Genomic DNA, 19,176 nt, shown 5'->3' with positions numbered 1-19,176 from the left:
GGCCGGGGGGAGCCAGGAATATGTGCTGGTCTCCTTTCGCTGCTGCGCTGGGATGCTCAAGCATTTCCGATGCAGTCAGTCGATAGAGCGACTAATGGAAGCCTTGAGGGCAGAGGCAGCCCTAGGCTCTGTCACCACCACGTTCTCGGGAAAGGCTCGGGTCTATCCAGGGTGGCTTTTGCTTCGTGTTTATAAGAAGTTCATATCTGGCAACCTTCGCTAGGAACCGCCTCCCCTCCCCCCCTCCAGAAAACCTTCCGTCTCTCCCTCACAAGTCGCCGTTGCTTCCCCCTTCTTTCTCTCTCTCTCTCTCTGTGTGCGCAAAGGGGAAGGTCTTCGCTAGTGGCCTTACTGCTAGGGAATGTGGGGAATACCCAGCATGTAAGTGTATGCAGATGAGGCGCAGGCTGCCTTGCGTAATCTCCTCCTGTGGGGAAGAAGTATGTGCATGGTTACTAATGAGCAGATGAGGAGGCGGAGGAAGAGCAGAGAGCGAGCAAGCGAGCGAGTGAGAGAGCCCCAGAGGAGGCGACGCGACACGGCTGCCGCTGCTGGGCTGAGGCACCGCTCTGCCCATGTCAAGGTAGCTGGCGGCGAGGTGAAGGGGAGGGCAAGCCCCCCTCCGTGTGTGCGCGCGCGCTTGCTTCGCTAAGGGGGCCGAGGGGGCCTTGAAGGGTGGCGCGCGGTGTCCGGGTGGGGGGACGGTTGCTGTCGGAAGGAATTTCAGTCACCGCCTCCAAGGGCTCAGGGTGACTTGGCAGTAGCCGCCGCCACCGCCTGAATTGCCTTCGGTTCGACGTCGTCTTCGCCTTGCGGCCGTGGGGCGGAGGTGGCATGTGGGAGCCCCTGGAGGGGGGCCGAGGAGGAGGAAGCAGCAGCAGCAGCAGCAGCAGCAGCAGCTCGTGGCGGCGGCGGCGGCGGCAGCTGTGCGCGCGGGGGAAGAGGAGGAGCGCGCGCGGAGCTGCTGCGCGCGCCGTGGGGGGGGGGTTCGGTTTGCGACGAATGTGCGCAGGGCGGACAGGGGTAAAGGGAGAAGGCTATCTGGTGTGTTGCGCCTTTATGTCTGTTCCCTGAAGTGGGTGGAACGTTGGCCCGTTCCGGGAATGTTCCATGACGTGTAAAAGCCACAGGAAGGGGGTTAACAAGGGGCTCTGCCTGCTGCTGCTGCTGCTGCTGCTGTTGCTGCGAAAGCAGATGTGATCTCCCTCTTTCTCCCCTCTTCTGCACATGGGCTCCCCTGAGGGGTTTGGAACGAAGGCGCTTTCGCCCACCACCACCTCCGTCCTCCTCCCCTTCCACCTTCTCCTATTTGATTGCAGAGAACTGCATTTCTTATATAATGCGTGTGCATATGGATGTTTGGGTATGATTATGTAACGCGCACATTCATGCTTGTGCTTATTCGCCCCCCCCCTTTAAGCATCTACTTGCCTGAGAGCGTCCTTTGGGGGAACTGAAGGAGGCAGGCAGGGAGGGATATAGCCGGTTTCCCTGGCAGTTTCCCTTAGAATTTATTACCCCTGTAATGATGGGAAGCTGGCATTTCAAGGGGAAATCCCTGGTTTAGTCTGGACGACAATTCTCCACGTTTATTTTTCAGAGAAACATGTATGTCATTTTCAGGCTTTGAAAGGGGTCCCTAAACATGATTCTCAACCTGCAATGTCCCTGAGCTACAATAAATATTATTATACCCCATGCAGTGATACACTATACAGAGTGCTGTGAAAAAGGATGGCAGCTCCCCTCCACCCATGTTTATTGTAGCTCTTAAGAAAAATACGCAAAAATGTTTCCTAGCTATCCAGTAACAGAGGCCTAATGTAAGAATTTGTTTATTTGTTATGAATTAGTAAGGCCCACACTTGCTGTTTGCCACAATAATTTTGTTGCTTTTCCTTTTAGATTGTGTATGTTGTACTTATTAAAAACATGAAGCACTTACGTCATTGTGTGTGTATATGTGTACACACACACTTCTACTTTGTTGGGATGCAGTTACTGACTGATATTTTTTTCTCCTGAACTCATTATTAGGCCTTCATTATCAGACATATGAATTAAATTGAAATATTGCTATTGGAGTTTGAGTTGGCACATGTGCGAATATATATTATATTGACAGAAAGTGATCAGTTGGTGTTTTTTTTTTCTTTACAGAATTAATAGACGTGTTTTAGAGAATATTAGCTATTGTGTGCTATACAAATGTTAATAATGAATGTTAATAATGAATGATGTGGTCTTACTATATGACAGTGGTTTCAGTGGAATTGCAAGTAAATGAGTTTAGGAGCTTTAGCATGGTAGAGCTTTAGTTTAGTATAGTATATTCTGTAGCTTTCTAAGAGGAAACATGATTTATATCTATACTTTCAAGATAAATAAATTAATGTCCATGCATAGGTTTGCAGGATGTGGTACAGTGTTACCTTTATTGTGCTATCTAAATAAAGTTATTGGTTCAAAGAATATCTGTGGGCAAAAGATCCATGGGAATCTTGGCACTGTCATTGGTAAAACACTGATCACAGCTGGCATTTGATACCAGTTCATAAAATCAATTTTTTTTAGTTCAGTTTTTTTCTCATATAAACATTCTGAAATTTTGCTTGGGCTCCTGTATTTTGTCAGTTTTTCATTAATAAAAATGTATCATTGGAAACATTTATATGTTCATTATAAAAGTTATATTCACTTAGTACTTAGGGTTATTTAATACTTCCATTTCCTAATCTCTGACTCTAGCATTGCCTCCAATATGGTTTTTGAGCTCTGTTATTCTTAATTTTAGGTGTGCTTTTATTAGAGATGATAGGAATTTGTGCATGAAAGTTAAGAAACAGGAAGTTGTATAGGGGTAGGGTTTCAGTGACAATATTGTGGTTAAGATGGCAGGAATATTTACAGATCAAACCTGTGCAGGTCTACTCAGAAGTAATTCCTGCTAAATGGGTATAAGATTCCATCCTTAACGTTCAGAAATTTAATGTAGTTAGAGATAGTGTTTTAATTCCAGAAAGCATGAGTTGATTTGGTTTTTCCTTACTGATACAATGTTCATAAGACAAAAAACAAGATCACAAATTGATCTTGACAAATTGGATGAAACAAAAATGTTTTGGCATGGAAATAAGGGATTATATGCATCGTACAACAGAATGTTTTTGCTAGGATAGAGGTTTTAAATTTTGTCTTACTTGGCTTTCCTACACAGTTTGTGTACATGCGCATGTGCATACATGTACACACACGACTGAGAACCAAATTCTAGTAAAAATACTTCAAACCTTCTCAGGATCCCACAGTCCATGCCTGTGTAGACTGTTCTGCAAGCCATTCCTTGGACTGACATATTTTAATACTGGCATGAGAGGACAAATTATCCCATGCTGCTTGAACCTGACCACTATGCTAGCACAGCTGCTGCCTCCTGTCCTACCATTGTAGACGTCTAAAAGGTTCTGCCATAAATTTTGTAAGGCCAGCCTTGTGAATGATATCTTTACAAGTATCCAAATATATGAGACACAGGAGTTATTGCGGCATATGCAAATATGACTCTGCATATTATTGTTACATTTGAGCTTCATAGTAGCCCTGTAAAATAGCTTAAGCTGAAATACAGTGGCCTGCATAAGGGTGCCCTGTCAACTTTGGTGCTAAATGGGGATTCAAATCTGGGTTTCCCACATCCAAGCTGCACACTCAGGCCACATCACACTGGCTCCGTCTGTATGTTTAATATATGTATTTTTGCACACTCTTGCTTCCATTGGGCGGGAAAGGTTTTTGGTAGACTGTTGATAAAACAGTGTGGCTACGTTGAAGAAGCAAACCACCGTTAATTTAAGGTAGACCTTGTGCGGCCTAGGGCCAGGTGGGGCTGAATATGCTGTTGACAGTCTATAACAAGTGAAGCATGGATGTGGGGGAAGCAAGTAGGCTGAAAGTTGTGAAGTAGGAACAGAGCTGGGCAGTGTGAAAGTTGGGGTAGGATGTCTTCTGTAAACCTTAGGAGGCTCAGGATATATTTTTTGGGGGGGCATGTAAGGGGCCATAGATTAAGTTAAAGGGGCAGGGTGGCCAAGTATGGGATAAGGTGAATACTGATTGGATGTTAGCAGCTAAACCACTGGCCGGAAATCTCACTTATGAAAGACTGTGACACAAAACGTTCCAATTTCCTCAGTTGGCGTAAATGACCAAATGTAACTTGGCCAAAGAAAGCAAATTTGGAATATATGCTTCCCTAATATTCATATAATTAATCCGAACTCTGTGGCACCAATGTAGAAATGGCCCAAAAGGATTTTGATTACTGTATATTTTCTCATGTGTGAGATCTGTTTATAGTCCTTGTTACCATGAGGACAAAACACAGAAACATATGCATGCATGTTGGCTTTGCTGAGTAATCGTGCGTCTGTCTGTCTTAATATCTTATACTGGATCATTATTTATATTATCTACTGGTAGACTAATGTGGCCTTCCATCAAGAAAAACACACACACACCACAATACAGTGGTACCTCAGGTTACATACGCTTCAGGTTACATACACTTCAGGTTAAAGACTCCGCTAACCCAGAAATAGTGCTTCAGATTAAGAACTTTGCTTCAGGATGAGAACAGAAATCGTGCTCCGGTGGCGCAGGAGGCCCCATTAGCTAAAGTGGTGCTTCAGGTTAAGAACAGTTTCAGGTTAAGTACGGACCTCCAGAACAAATTAAGTACTTAACCTGAGGTACCACTGTATTATGAGGAGTTGAATTTTAAGAGTTTTCAATCAGTTCAGGGGACGTGGGGACAGACTAGTAATCAAAATAAACTTTGGCCTGAAAACCTTGGAGATATCCTCTGATATAAGGAAAAAAGCTATCACTACACTATGCACTTGACCAGATGTATATATTTTATTTATATTGAGAATTAATGAAAAATGTAATTTATGCAACCGTAAAAAAGGCAAGTACCATTTTGCTTCCGTTTCCCCATTAGTGGGGAAAATGTCAAGTTAATGTTTTTTAAAATAAAAGATGCAGCTTTTATTCAAAATTTTGTATAATTTGGATTTTATTATTTAAAAGCCAGTTATATAATATGTCCTTTAAAAATAACTTGATTCAAAATCATATCTGGATATAGTGCAAATGCATTAAAATCTATATTAATGATATCTTAAAACTGAATTCATGGCTGTCAAAAACATTGTGTTAAAGGCTTTCTATGTAAAAGAAGAGGTCAGGGATGAAATATTTGACTTGAGAGGTCAAGGAATGTAAATATGACATAAATGCTACATATGTTTTTTGTTTTTGTTTTTTTGACTTAAGGATTCTGTGGCTCATTCCCATCACAATGAATCATGGTTTAGCATGTATGCCCAATCAAAATAATACATGATTGTGAACAGCATGAATGTTTAACTTCCATGTTATGGAGTAACACTATTCTGCCCAATAACGTACTAGCCCTTCTCTTCTAAAATTCTGTACACTTATAATGCAGTGGTATGTATGTCTGTTTAAAAGTAAGTACCATTGAGATCAGTGGAACTAGCTTGAGAGTAAGTGTGTTTAGGATTACAGTCTAAGTCTTATAGTAAGTAATCTTGATTTGTGGCTTTGCATACGTATAGAGAAAACAAACACAATTCTTGATTAATCTTCCTCTAACCAATGTGATACCTTCGGATGTTCAATCAACTAATCAATCTCCTTCATTGGCATAGAAAAACTGCATCATATACATTGATCTCAGAACACAACACAGTTAACTAAAACATAGTAGGAGATACTTTAGGATAGAACTGTCCAGACATCGTGAGTTATGATAATGGCTCCTGGGACCTATGGTGACATAATTTCATGGCGTCACTCAAAAATCTTGCCACATTCTCCACAATGTTGTTACTACAGTGGTACCTCGGGTTACATATGCATGGCCATTGATCAGGGACGATGGAAGTTGTCTGAGAACTATCTTTTCCTGTACTTTCTACTTTCTTATAAAAACCACACTGCCAGAGAGCTGATAATGTCAGGAAGAGTTAAAAAGGAACATCAGCATCCAGGACTACAAGTTGTTTGCACTAATATGCTATAGCCTTTTCATTTTAGTCAACATACTGACTAGTTGGTTATGCATGAATTAATGCAGGCGCTATACATTCAGTATCTGACTGAGTTGGGTTTTTTTTGGGGGGGGGGAGAGGGATTGTGACAGTTTTCTCCTTGGCCAAACATCTATTGATCTATTGTAGTACAGTGGTACCTCGGGTTAAGTACTTAATTCATTCTGGAGGTCTGTTCTTAACCTGAAACTGTTCTTAACCTGAAGCACCACTTTAGCTAATGGGGCCTTCCGCTGCCACCGCACCGCCGGAGCACAATTTCTGTTCTCATCCTGAAGCAAAGTTCTTAACCTGAGGTACTATTTCAGGGTTAGCGGAGTCTGTAACCTGAAGCGTATGTAACCCGAGGTACCACTGTATACCTTGTTTGAGACCTGGACTCTCTTGCCAGTGACCCTTGACAGGCATTTAATCTAGTTGACTTGAGCGAACAAAAACCATTTGTATCCTTCCTTTGTTCCTGGTCTCCTAAAGTCTGAGCAATGGGTGCTCTCTTGTTACCCTTTGCATCCATTTCCTGTGGTGGGCATCTTTGCTTTAGAACCGTTTCCCATCCCAGTGCAGAACTAAGGTTGTGCTGTTGCAGATGCATCATGGTGTTTATTTTCTCTGCTCCCCTCCTAGAGTACATTCCTCCTCTAGTCACTGCTGTGGGTACATGACGAAATTGCTTGCAAAGTCGTGATGAGTCCTTCATTTTTCTTTGCTATTTCCCAGTAAAATTGGAAAGTCTCCCAACTGATGTGTTCTGGCCCATTAATCTTGTAGGGTGGGTGCTGTTTTTTAAAATAGAAAACCCATTCTAGCATTCATATCCAAGGACGTAATTGTTCCAGACAAGTGTAACAGCTCCTGTCTGCCCTCCCCGGTAAGTAATGGCCAAGTCATCCCCAAATATCTGGCAACTTTGAACTTACCAGGCAAACAGAGGAAAAGTTGAGTCAGATGGAAGTAACAAATACAACAGGAAATGAAGACCTTTGCAGGGTTGAGGGTATGTAGGCATCAATCTGCTGGTAGAAAACAACCAAGACCTTGGACTGAAGCAGGGCTGAGCAGATATGCTAGGGTTTCTCTCTATCTCTCTTGTCTTTAATAGTTTGTATAGCTCTGCTATGAATTTAAGAAAGTGGATGTTGCCTGAATGTCTATACGAACCAGAGACCACAAAGATATGGGGCTGTGCTTAGGATATGGCTGCCACATGGGATCTCCTAGAAGTGCTGCTGTGTGGCAGTGGCTCCACATGGCAGTAATGATGTATGAGATTGGCTCAACACATTAATTCCCTGTTCATGTTGTCTAGACAGCCTGCATTCTGTCCTTAGCTGAGACTACTGTTGTGCGCTGTTGATGTGCGGAGACATACTACTTGCTGCAATTATATGGAGACTTGCAGCTGTAGCAGTAGCTCTTGCATGTTGTGGGTACAGTGTGGAGTTGCGTCCATAACAGTTTTGTGGCAGTTTCTGCATGGTGGCCACAAAACAGGAATTGCATGGAGTCTGGCAGACAGGCCTTGACCATTATGAACACATGGTGATTGTAACTGGCCCAGATACCAGGCCTCTTTTCCCACCCTCAGGGCAGAGGCGAAACAAGGCTTTATTTCACCTGGGTTGAAGACCCAGTTTGGCACACATACCCATGTGCATTTGTGTACACACACACACACACACACTGAGAGTCTCAGTGGCGCCTGTGTGGCTTTACTTTGGCTAAAAAAGTGGTTAACCCCACCATAGCTATGGCTCTGCCCCAGGGACTAGGAGTAAGCCATTTGCTGTTGACCCTGTTCTGAAATTGGTACTCGAATTGGGATCCTACATACATGGCAAAGTGCCAATGCTTCCAACTACCGTACTTATTTCTAGATTGAATCTGGATACAAGTTCTTTTCCCTGCAAAAAGACTTCTTTACAACAAGTCCATCCCAGGTTTGTTTTTAGTAGAATGTGAAGATTCAAAATCTTATATGGCTTGCATTTTTTTGCTGTGGTTGATGTTTATTCAGTGGATCTTTTTAGAGTTTGCCTTTGTTCTTGTTTTTATTATGTATTTTGTGCTTTTTTATCTTGAATTTCTGTGTTGTGAACCTCCCTGAGATCTATGGATGGAAGGCAGTATACAAATTATTACTATTATGATTATGTTTTACATTTCTTCTGTATTGATACTTTGTGTTTCGTACTATATAGAAACTAGTTCAGTTTTGCTGAAGAATGTTAAGCCAGGCCTCTGTGCCTCATGAAGTGTGTTTAAAGCCTATTTCTGTTTACATTTACTTCAGCGCAGTTTTGCTTTAATATATCTGCAGCGTGTCACTTGATCCTGGTCAATAGTTCAAGTCCACAAGACAGGCTATAATAGTGGAGGACAATTTGGATCACATGACACTTTGTCAACCAAGTGGATTGTGGTTGGCAATCCAAAGGAAGGAATAAATAGACACTGTGATTATTTATGGCCTGTGTGTCTTGGAGCACAGAAGGTCCCCATATGTTTCAGGTTGATGATATGGAAAAGCCATTTAGTGTCATGGTCTGGGAGGAAGGATTGCAAATAGTTGTTTTTTTATTCCTTTTGAATGTGTGTTTACAGGTTTAAATAGTGTCTTCTCCTAAAACTGCTATATTGGAAATTATATGTAGTGAAACCCCTTTCATCTGGACCTCTGTAATCTGGTCTTCGTTTCTATACAGCTTGCTGTTCACTTGACAAAACACTGTGTTTCTTTCCACTCCAGACCTGTATCCCTTGCAAACACCAGGTTCCTGGACGTGAGTGATGAGTGTATGGCAATGGGGGTAGGAGTTGTTTCCCATACATGCAGGGTCGGATCTAGGGAAGTGGAAGCAGAAATCTGCTAATTCACTGGGGCTTTCTTTGTGCTGCTTTCCTTCCACAGCCTCCTGTGTCAAGGAACCCCCTGAAATGGGGTACAGCGGGGTGCATGTAGCAAAATTAGGGGGACCACCTTGGGTGAGTGCAAGTGCTTTTGTGCTTAGGCAACACATCTTTGGATCTATCCAGCTCACAGCATTTTTTAAAAAATAAAGTCCTCCCCACTTCAAGACTGCATATTCTACTTTATTTACCGTTACAACATTCATGCAAAGCAAGGGAGTATTATTTTTCCAATGCTGTGGATGAATGACTAGAGTTAAGATAAGCTAGCTCTCTGAAGCCTGCATGATTGCGCAACACCTAACTTTTATTATTAGCAGCCTTCGGTTTGTGTTTGGTCAGGGTCTGCGCTGGGATGAAATCCCATACAAATTTACTTGGAAATGAATGGGATATATTTTTGAATATGCATAAATAGATTGGGCTGTTAGTCAAATTGCTGAGCATATCTGGAACAACCCCAATTTTGGCCAATAATTATTGGGAATGTAAGTGTAAGCAAAATTAGGATCATAGGCTGCAAGAGATTGTCTGCCTGATCACAGATGCAGATAGGTTTGGGATTGCATAAGACTTGGGAAATCAACCTCTGGTAACTGGAGTTTTTTGGAAACCAAATTGATAATGCATACTTAGCTAAGTGTCTTTCCCAAAACTATATTTAGTAAGACTTGGCTTGCTGTTGTACTTCAAAAATGTTTCTTTAGAGCAATTTGTAATTTACAAGAAAGGCAGGTCTGAAATAGAAATAACCATAGCATATTGTGATGTGATAAAAAGGAAATGTCTCTGGGAGTCAATACAGATGTTTATTCCATATTTTCACAGAGTATAGGCTGTCCTCTGTATCTTCATGAGGTCGTTGGTGTGTGTGTGTTGTAGATGCTGATGTTTGCACCTTGGTGATATGGTGATAATTTTAATTGCAGTTCTGCTACCTAGGCAGAAACAGTCCAACAGACTTTAAAAGGTGTTAAGCTGTTTCTATTTGGATGACAAGGAAGAAATCTGGCCCAGCTCCTCACTGGAAAAAGACAACTTTTGTCTCTCTAGATAGTATAGTAGGAATCAATATTTTTGCAGTGAATTTTTGTAAAAAAAATAATAAAATTCAACATTTGAGGAGGCCAGATGTTAGCAGCTGCAATGCATTAATGTAGAGCAAACACTTAATTAGCACCTTCCTTTCAGCAGTGCTTTTCTCTGGCATGGAGTGGCATCTATGCTTTATTTCTGTATACTGTCAATAAATGAAGTGTATAATAATATTAGATGTGCCAGCTATTTGTAAATGTAGTCCTTTGGGTACCATTGAGAGAGCTTTTGAGAGAGCTTTTCTGTGTTAAGTGGTACAGGATGAATGAGATCTACATAAAAGCAGGCTGTGCTGTCCAGTGTGAGTATGAAATAGTGATTGCAGCAGAACACCCATGATAATCAGTGGTTTTTCCAAAGACTTGCAATTCTTTTTATACATGGGAGCTGTTGCATATGCTTCATACCAGCTCCCAGCACTATTCCAGATTATTTGAGATCTATGTTAGAATTTGTTAGAAAAGTTCTGAAAGCTAGATTTATGGTCTTATAGCATCATCCTAACCATGTTTTCCTCAGAAGTAAGTCCTATTGAATTCAGTAGGCCTTATGTCCAGGTAAGTGGGTTTAGGGCTGCGGTCTTAATGTTTTGTTTGCATGAACTGGGAAATCCTCCATTCAAATCTTACATGGACAATACTAGGTATCAGGGAACTGCCATCAGTGCCGGAAGGAGAGAGCAAAAGCCAGAGGGATTCCAGAGAGCGTCCAGGGATCGGGAGAAGCAGCCCATCTTCTGGGGAAGAGAATCAGCGTAGCACTAGTGGAGAAGGGGGGCACATGGGGGAAGCGGCGAGGCGGTCCCATGACTCCTTGCCTGAGACCAGCGGGGAGAGTAGGGGTCCTCCGTTGCCTACGCCCTCCTTGCGCAGAAGGCTTTCGCGCAGAGAGAGTAGGAGGAGACTAGGCGTCAAAGAGCTTCTTTGCTGGAAGAAGTTTAAGAAACGGCCACTGATGGATTCTGCCAGCGATTGAGTCAGCCACGGGTGAGTGGCTGTCTGGAGAGAAAAGGTTCACTTTGGCAACCCAGCCAGGTGTTTGCACCCAGCCGGGGAGATAAGCACCTGCTTACGTACGAGCAACCCCTAGAACCATTACACTTGGGAAGTGGCTTTAGTCAATGTGTTATTTTCTGAAATCTTCCCCTGTCCGCCAATATGGGTATGATCATGATATTGGGCTCTTTTACAAGGATTTGCAATGATTTCTGAGATAATGTATACAAAACATAAAACAGTCATTATTATTATTATTAAATGTTTCTTGAGTTAAACCAAAGAGAGCTGAAATACCTTCATTAACATTACTGTGGAAATGGCAATATGCTTTTCAGATGATACTTTATCCATAGCTCTAAATAATAATAATAGTAATAATAGTAATAATTTTATTTATATCCCATCCATCTGGCTGGGTTTCCCCAGCCACACTGGGCGGCTCCCAACCAAATATTAAAAACACAATCCACCATATATGGTGGAAGGATAAAGACATTTTAAAGAGTAGCTGGGAAAGTTGAAATTGACTAAAGAATGTGAACAGACCTGCATCTCTTAATCCAGTTTCCTTAATTTTGTTTCCACATTGTTATACTTTGTAGAAGTACAGCAATTTGAAGTCTGCACTGGTTGAGTGATTTATTGACAAAGCAATGCTGTATTGTTACTAACAGGCAAGAGTTAAAGTAATGACTGCTGCAGAAACTCAGGTTGTGACAGAATATTGCAAAGTGTTGCGCCCTATCATAGAATTGTAGAGTTGGAAGGGACTATGAGGGTAATCTAGTCCAACCCTGACCAATTAAGCATCATAAGAAGTAATTTGAAACAGAGAAAATGCCCACAACAATTAGGCATTCTTGAATATCCACGTGTGCTTTCCAATTTTTAACTGTATGCCTTGGATAATGTGAGAGGCTTGGTTGAACGAAAGAAAGGGCAATAATTCAGTTGTAACCAAATAACACTGGGGAAAAATATGCTGGAATGCACGAAAATATAACCTTGGGCAAAAGAGGTCAGTTAATAAGCATATTACTGAGTAACCAGATAATCTGATAAACTAAAGATCTGAACCTGTAGAACTAGTTACTCAGAGTTGGAAGCACTCTGTTTTGACTGCCTTCCTTATTGCACACCCGGAGGTATGTCAGTAGAATTGCAATAATTGCGCACTCTAGAGTTTACTAGCTTGCTAGTAAAGACTTGCATGTTATATAATATTTATACAATTATGATATTTCCACTTAGTTCAGGAATGGCCTATATATTAGGAAAACAATTTCAGAAACTTATATAATGTTGTGTGATATATCTGTACATCAGTAACTATCTATATAAAACAACATACTGTGTAGGATTTTTAAAAATATATATATACAAAGAGTATACAAGAGAAGTCGCTTATTTGGAGCAGTTTTTTTTAAATAATAAAAAAAATTATATCCTCCTCCAGCCACCACAAGCTTCCAACCAAATTTATAAGTAAAGGTTATATGAAATTCTAGAAGTAATGTGTAGCTTGATAAAGAAAAGTCATCATAAGTTATTAAAACTGTACTGTGGCATTTATCCTGGTAGTACCATATTAACCTTTAACAAATTGGTTTCAAGAATGTGTATACAATGAAGTGGCAGTATCTGTTTCATTTCTGTGTGCTGAGAAAGCTGTGGATTCTTACTAGAGCTTTATGTTGATTCTGGCCACATTCTATAATTGCAGGTATATAATTGTGCTAGCTTCCAGGGCTGTACTGTACCCAATTTTGGCTTTTTTGTAGTGACGTTTCATAGCTGTATCCTCTGTGGTTTCTCTAATGGTGTTTTTACATGGAGCAGATGGCATATTATGTTGAAAGTTTTCAATTGTGTGTGTGTGTGTGTGTGTATGTATGTGTGTGTGTGTGTGTGTGTGTGTATATATATATATATATATATATATGCAGGTTTTGGTGTCCTCGGGTGTCTTCCCGTGTAAAAGTTGGGGTGTCTAGGCGACGTTTCGACGAGGTCTCACTCGTCATCTTCAGGCTGGTGCTTTCGGCTTCTTGTTACTGGAACAGAGCGGGATCTCAATGTTTGAGTTCCTATAAATACTGTAGAGGGGGTGTGGTGTCTAGCCTCCAATGTTCTGGGCAGAGAGGAAGTTCCCAGGCTAGTGTGCCTTTTCTTCTTTTGTTCCTTAATTACTTGAGAGATACCTTGAGTGATTTCTTGAGTGATATCCTGAGTATTTATAGGAACTCAAACATTGAGATCCCGCTCTGTTCCAGTAACAAGAAGCCGAAAGCACCAGCCTGAAGATGACGAGTGAGACCTCGTCGAAACGTCGCCTAGACACCCCAACTTTTACACGGGAAGACACCCGAGGACACCAAAACCTGCATTCCTGTACCCGTGAAAATCTACGAAAGCATATATATATATATATATATATATATATATATATATATATATATATATTCCTTTTGATTTTCCATTAAGAATGCAACGATAATCTACAAGTTTTGATTTCCATGTAGATATTGTTTATTTGGGTACAATTATCTCAAGCCATCCTTATGCCTGATTCAATCTAATTTACTTTTTTTGGCAGCGTGGGGGGGTGGAATGTACAACTGACTGTGTAAGCCCTTTCTAAGGGCTGTAGCTGGCATTTTCCAGGATTTTCCATGTTTATGCACTTGCTGATCCACTTTTGGGTTCTCTCCCCACCTTTCTTTTTCATACTGAGCATCAAAGGCTTGGATGCCTCTGTTTTTCTCTCCCAATTAATGGAAAGGAGATGTAAATTCTTCTGAGGCCTGTAAAACAATGCAAAACAGTATTTCTATCTTGGTATACAGAAGAAGTTCAGAAAACTATTGCAGGCCAGAATATGCATTAACTGGATTTGGTTCTGTTTTCTTCAGTTCTCTGAAAATCGGTCTGAATTCTGGTAAGCACAAATCTATCAGACTCTAGGGCCGTGGTTCCCAATGTGGGGAACACGCCCCACAGGGGAGCAATTGGAGAATGAGTTATTAATAGTTTATGGCCTTTTAGGTTTCCTCCACATGAATAGTAGTTCACTTTTTGAATAATAAGAATTATATGTCACAGGTTTGACCAAACTGCAGGAGGCAGCGGAAGACAGGAGTGCCTGGCGTGCTCTGGTCCATGGGGTCACGAAGAGTCGGACACGACTAAACGACTAAACAACATCAACAAATATGTCAAAGGGTGGGGAGGCACCAGGATTTTAGAGATGCTTAGGTGGGGCATGGCCAAAAAAAGGTTGGGAACCACTACTCTAGGGTCTGTTATCTCATTAAGTTTTGTGGACAAACTCTTAATCTGGTATAGGTCTTGGTATGTGTGCCTTCCTTTCCCTGCCTCCTCCTTGTGGAAAGAAGTAGCACATGAACTATGTTGCTTAGGCACAGTACCTCCCAGTCAACCAATCCCGAACTAAAGATCGGGAGACCAAGGAGATGATTAATTAAACCAAATATGGGTTGCAACATGGGAACTGGATATCTTAAGAACTCTCCCACCCCTTATGTTCCTCCTCACGTGTTTCAGTAATCATTTGGGGCCCTACTCCAAATTCCTTGACCTCAGGAGCCAAGGCTGGTGTCAACTAGGAATGGGCCTTTTCAGTTGTGGCACCTCTTCTGTAGAGCAATATGCTGACTGAAATCCTTCAGGCTTCATCACTATCCTTCTTCAGGCTTAACTCCCCCCCCCCCCCACTAACAATTGGTTACGTCATTTTTGCTGGCTTAGTTCTGTGTTATTTTTGCGCTGCTGGAATTTGTTTAACGTATTAGATATTGTTCATTCGATCTCTTGAGTATATATTGTGTCTTTAACTGATCATGTTTGTTCTGTTGTTATTACTGTTTTTTAGCTGTCCTCTGTCTATTTAGAAAAATGGTTAGGACAGAAATTATAAAAATAAATAAATAGCGAGAGAGACTCAAAATGTTTCTTTATGGGCAATAATCAAGTGGAAAGAAATCAACCCAAACATACTCAGTAGCTTGGCCTGCTGTAACCATTCTATTACTTTTAATTGATATCATCTGGTCATTTTCAGTGAAACTGCTTGCTCCCTTGTGAAATATATTTTATTGTAAATATTATTGTTGCCTAGGTTATAGTTGAATTTATGAGACAGCAGCTATGAAGTTGACTCTCCCCCTCCCCCTTATTTTTTTCCCCTGCAGAGTTTTTCTCATTGTTTCCATGAATGAAATTTTCAGGAAATATTGTAAGCTTGAACGTCTGTGGTTGCAGGGTGTTTTTTTTTTTTTTTGAGCCCACAGTTCTTGATTTTGTTTTGAAATCTGCTCTGCTATAGTTGGAGATTTAATTCTAAAACTTTCCCTGGGAGTGTTCATAGCTCTTCTGAAGTACGTTCTACCCTGTTTTTCTCTTACATCAGAATATAGGCTTATGTACATTGTACATTGTGTGTACATTGTTAATCTGTTTCCATGTGTGAGAGTAAAATACATGCCATTTCAACAGTGAAGGATATCAGGTCTTCCCTCCCCTCATTCAGTTGAACCATCTCTGTACAATTGCTGCAGTCCTCCCTGCTCATGCAAAGTTCTTCAGTTGCATCTGAAGGTAAACACTTGCATGAGCTTGTATTTGAGAGAGGCAAAGTGAAGGAAGGAGAATAACAATACCACCACAGCCTTCTTGCTGGCTCAAGGCACCCTTGCTCAGGGTGACTGGGTGTGGTGAGGAAAGAAGCTTCTGTGGTGAGCCACATTCTGCTGGTTCCTTAGAGCTCTATCTCAACCCTGTTGAAGTTTACAGAAGGACTTGTTTTGACTTCTGTAGGAGTTTGAGCAGAGATCTTTCAAAAGCAGCTGTGTGTGCCCTCATCGCTCAAAACCCGCTTGCAATGTATGCCCATGAGAAACTAGAGTTTCAACCCCCAAAACAAGTGGACCACATCTCCTTGGTGCTCAGGGCAGAGATTAAGAGGCCTGAAGAGATCTGCTTTGAAGACCAGTGTTTCGCTTCCTCCTACTGATGTGGTAGATTGAACAAGTGGGTTGTGTGTAATTGTGATAGCAATTATGTTGCCTCCTGGGTTCAGGCTTCGTTGCAGTCTCGCATGCGCTTTAAACTTCCTCTCCCCACTCACTCCAAGCATTGTCTCTTGGAATTCATTCCATAGCCTTCTATTTATATTTCACTTAATTATCACAGAGCAGAGTTAAGCTTGTGGGATATGTGAAACAAGCCATTTGTTGTATATGCAGCAGGTATACTCATCTTGTCCTAGGGCCAAACTTTATGTGATGGGTCAGCTATATCTGCTTTATCCAGTGTCTGTCATTTCCACATATGAAGTGAAGGGGCTGAGGACCCAGAGTGGAGCAGGGGGTCAACATAGAAATAAGTATGCAGAGCAAAGCCTTCCCCATCCCTTCCCTTTCTGCAGGGTGTTTTTCTCCAATCCCAAGCTCACTTTTAGGCAGGCATGGACGTCTGCCCATCATAGATGTCATCATTTCCCTATAAGTGGGTGCACTTAGCCTGCAGGCAGAAAAAACAGTGAGGAAAATAGTTTAAAATGGATGTCAGAACAGATGGTTTAATCCTATCCATGAAGAACTGAGGCATAACTAATTAGCTAGCATAGATTATAAATATTAGGAATGTGTTCTTACTGCAGGATCAGTTCTACAGTGGAAAACAGTCTCCTGAAGAGGTTATGGAATCACCTTCCACTACACTGAGGAGAACTGATACAAACTTACTTACTTGCTTTATTTATTTATTTATTTATTTGATTTGATTTATATACCTGTCCTTCAGTAGGTGTCCCCAGGGTGGGGTACATATAGCATTGAAATAGAATAAAATATCAACAGAAAGACATCAACAACATAAACACTCAGCATTACTACTACTACTACTACTACTACTACTACTACTACTACTACTAATAATAATAATTTATTATTTGTACCCCGCCCATCTGGCTGGGTTTCCCCAGCCACTCTGGGCGGCTTCCAACAAAGATGAAAAATACACTAAAATGTCACATATTAAAAACTTCCCTGAACAGGGCTGCCTTGAGGTGTCTTCTGAATGTCAGGTAGTTGTTTATTGCTTTGACATCTGATGGGAGGGTGTTCCACAGTGCGGGCGCCACCACCAAGAAGGCCCTCTGCCTGGTTCCCTGTAACTTGGCCTCTCGCAGTGAGGGAACCGCCAGAAGGCCCTCGGAGCTGGACCTCAGTGTCCGGGCAGAACGATGGGGGAGGAGACGCATCTTCAGATATACTGGACCGAGGCCGTTTAGGGCTTTAAAGGTCAGCACCAACTCTTTGAATTGTGCTCGGAAACATACTGGGAGCCAATGTAGGTCTTTCAAGACCGGTGTTATATGGTCTCGGCGGCTGCTCCCAGTCACCAGTCTAGCTGCCGCATTCTGGATTAGTTGTAGTTTCCGGGTCACCTTCAAAGGTAGCCCCACGCAGAGCGCATTGCAGTAGTCCAAGGGGGAGATAACTGATAGTCATCAGCAAAACCCCATAACAATATAGTTAAAAGCAGGCAATGAAAAGTAACTCTAACTGGCTGGTATATTATTATCTCCCCCCAAAGGCCTGGGCACCAAGGCACATCTTTAGCCACCAATGAAAAGTCAACAATCTCTGTGTCAGATGCACCATGGAAGAAAAGGGACTAACACCAACAATGTCCTAACATTCCCTTGTGGTAGAATCACGAGAAGAGCCTTCCCTGCTGATTGTAACGTACAGGGAGGTTGATATGGGAGGAAGCATTCCTTCAGATATTTAGGTGCCAAGTCACTTAGGGCTTCATATATCAACTTCTTTAGGCTCAGAAACATATCATCAACCAGTGTGGCTCCTTCAGGATGGTTGTTATGTGTTTCTGGCTAGCTCTGCCAGTTAAAATCCCACATTAAAGCAATCCATTGTGGAGGCTGCTATGGCTAGGCTGGAGCAGCCATGGCTGTTGCTTGAAATAGGTGTTCCTTGCCACTTGACATCTGGGCTTTACACGACAAGGCAAGACTGAGCTGTACTACCAAGTTACATACCTGTTTCTTCAAGAGGCATGCAATTCCATATAGAATAGGCTTTCCACATATGAAGTGAAGGGGCTGAGGACCCAGGGTGGGGCAGGGGGTCAACATAGAAATAAGTATGCGGAGCAAAGCCTTCCCCATCCCTTCCCTTTCTGCAGGGTGTTCCTGGACCTGACAGCTTCTCTCTCTACTTTCAGTTTGTTGGCCTACATAACTGCTTCCAGGCAGTGGTATGGATCCTGTTCTCCCTCACCTGTTTCGTGGGATACAGAGAAATAGAGCTGAGTGTATTTTTGTATTTGTGACACCTAGTTCCAAACCCCCAGGGATCTCTCCCAGTGGAGAGATCTTCGTATAGATGTTGAAAACCATGGGCGACCAGGTTGAACCCTACAGAACCACACTGGATAATTTGTACAGGGTTGAGCGGTCTTATGACTTTTATGTTATTACTACTGAAAGTGCTGGAGCATATTCACTGTGCCTGATGCTTTAGGTGCATGCCGTGGTCAACAGTATCAAAAGTTACTGAGAGGTCAAAGAGAAGCCAGAGGGTCATTCTTTCGTGGGGGGTTTTCCCAACAAAGATGCTCCATCAGGTCTCAAATCAGTGCTGAGTCTGGGCTTGATGCCAGATTGAAATGTGTAAAGAAAATCTCTTTTGTCCCAACATCCTTGAACTGCTAAATAAGGGGATATTAGTGACTGAGTGCTAGATGCACACTCTTCTGGATCCAGGCAGGGCATATTTATTTAAAAGCACTTCTCCCCTCTGCAAAGAGTCAATTACTGCTCTTTGTACCTATCTTTAGATAGAGCCTTCTGCTTCAGGTAAGTGGGTTAGATTAGATGAGTCCCCTTCCAAACCCAGAGTTCAAATATAACACTGGATAAGCCAAGGTAATTAATTTGTTCAGTCTGGATTGTATGAACTGTGGTTTCAGTGGGTCATAAACCACCATGATATTAG

At 42.0% G+C, this 19,176-nt stretch overlaps 1 protein-coding gene across 4 annotated transcripts in view; it reads left to right on the top strand.

Annotated features, from left to right (window-relative positions):
* Window positions 1–19,176, top strand: part of HIVEP2 (HIVEP zinc finger 2) — a 135,679-nt gene that overhangs the window by 1,128 nt on the left and 115,375 nt on the right. The window contains exon 1 of one of the 4 annotated variants that reach the window (XM_083731579.1): window positions 248–583. The exons of 2 other annotated variants lie outside the window; for them this stretch is intronic. The gene's annotated coding sequence lies outside the window, so the exon portion shown is untranslated. Of the gene's footprint in view, window positions 1–247; window positions 584–19,176 lie in introns of those variants that run through there. One more of the 4 variants, XM_083731581.1, reaches the window with a different exon arrangement.

Source organism: Podarcis gaigeae (genome assembly GCF_964106915.1).
Source record: "Podarcis gaigeae genome assembly, chromosome: 3".
In the NCBI taxonomy this organism is placed as follows: domain Eukaryota; kingdom Metazoa; phylum Chordata; class Lepidosauria; order Squamata; family Lacertidae; genus Podarcis; species Podarcis gaigeae.
Note: the sequence above shows the minus strand (reverse complement) of the source record. Positions and strands in the feature narration are given on the sequence as shown.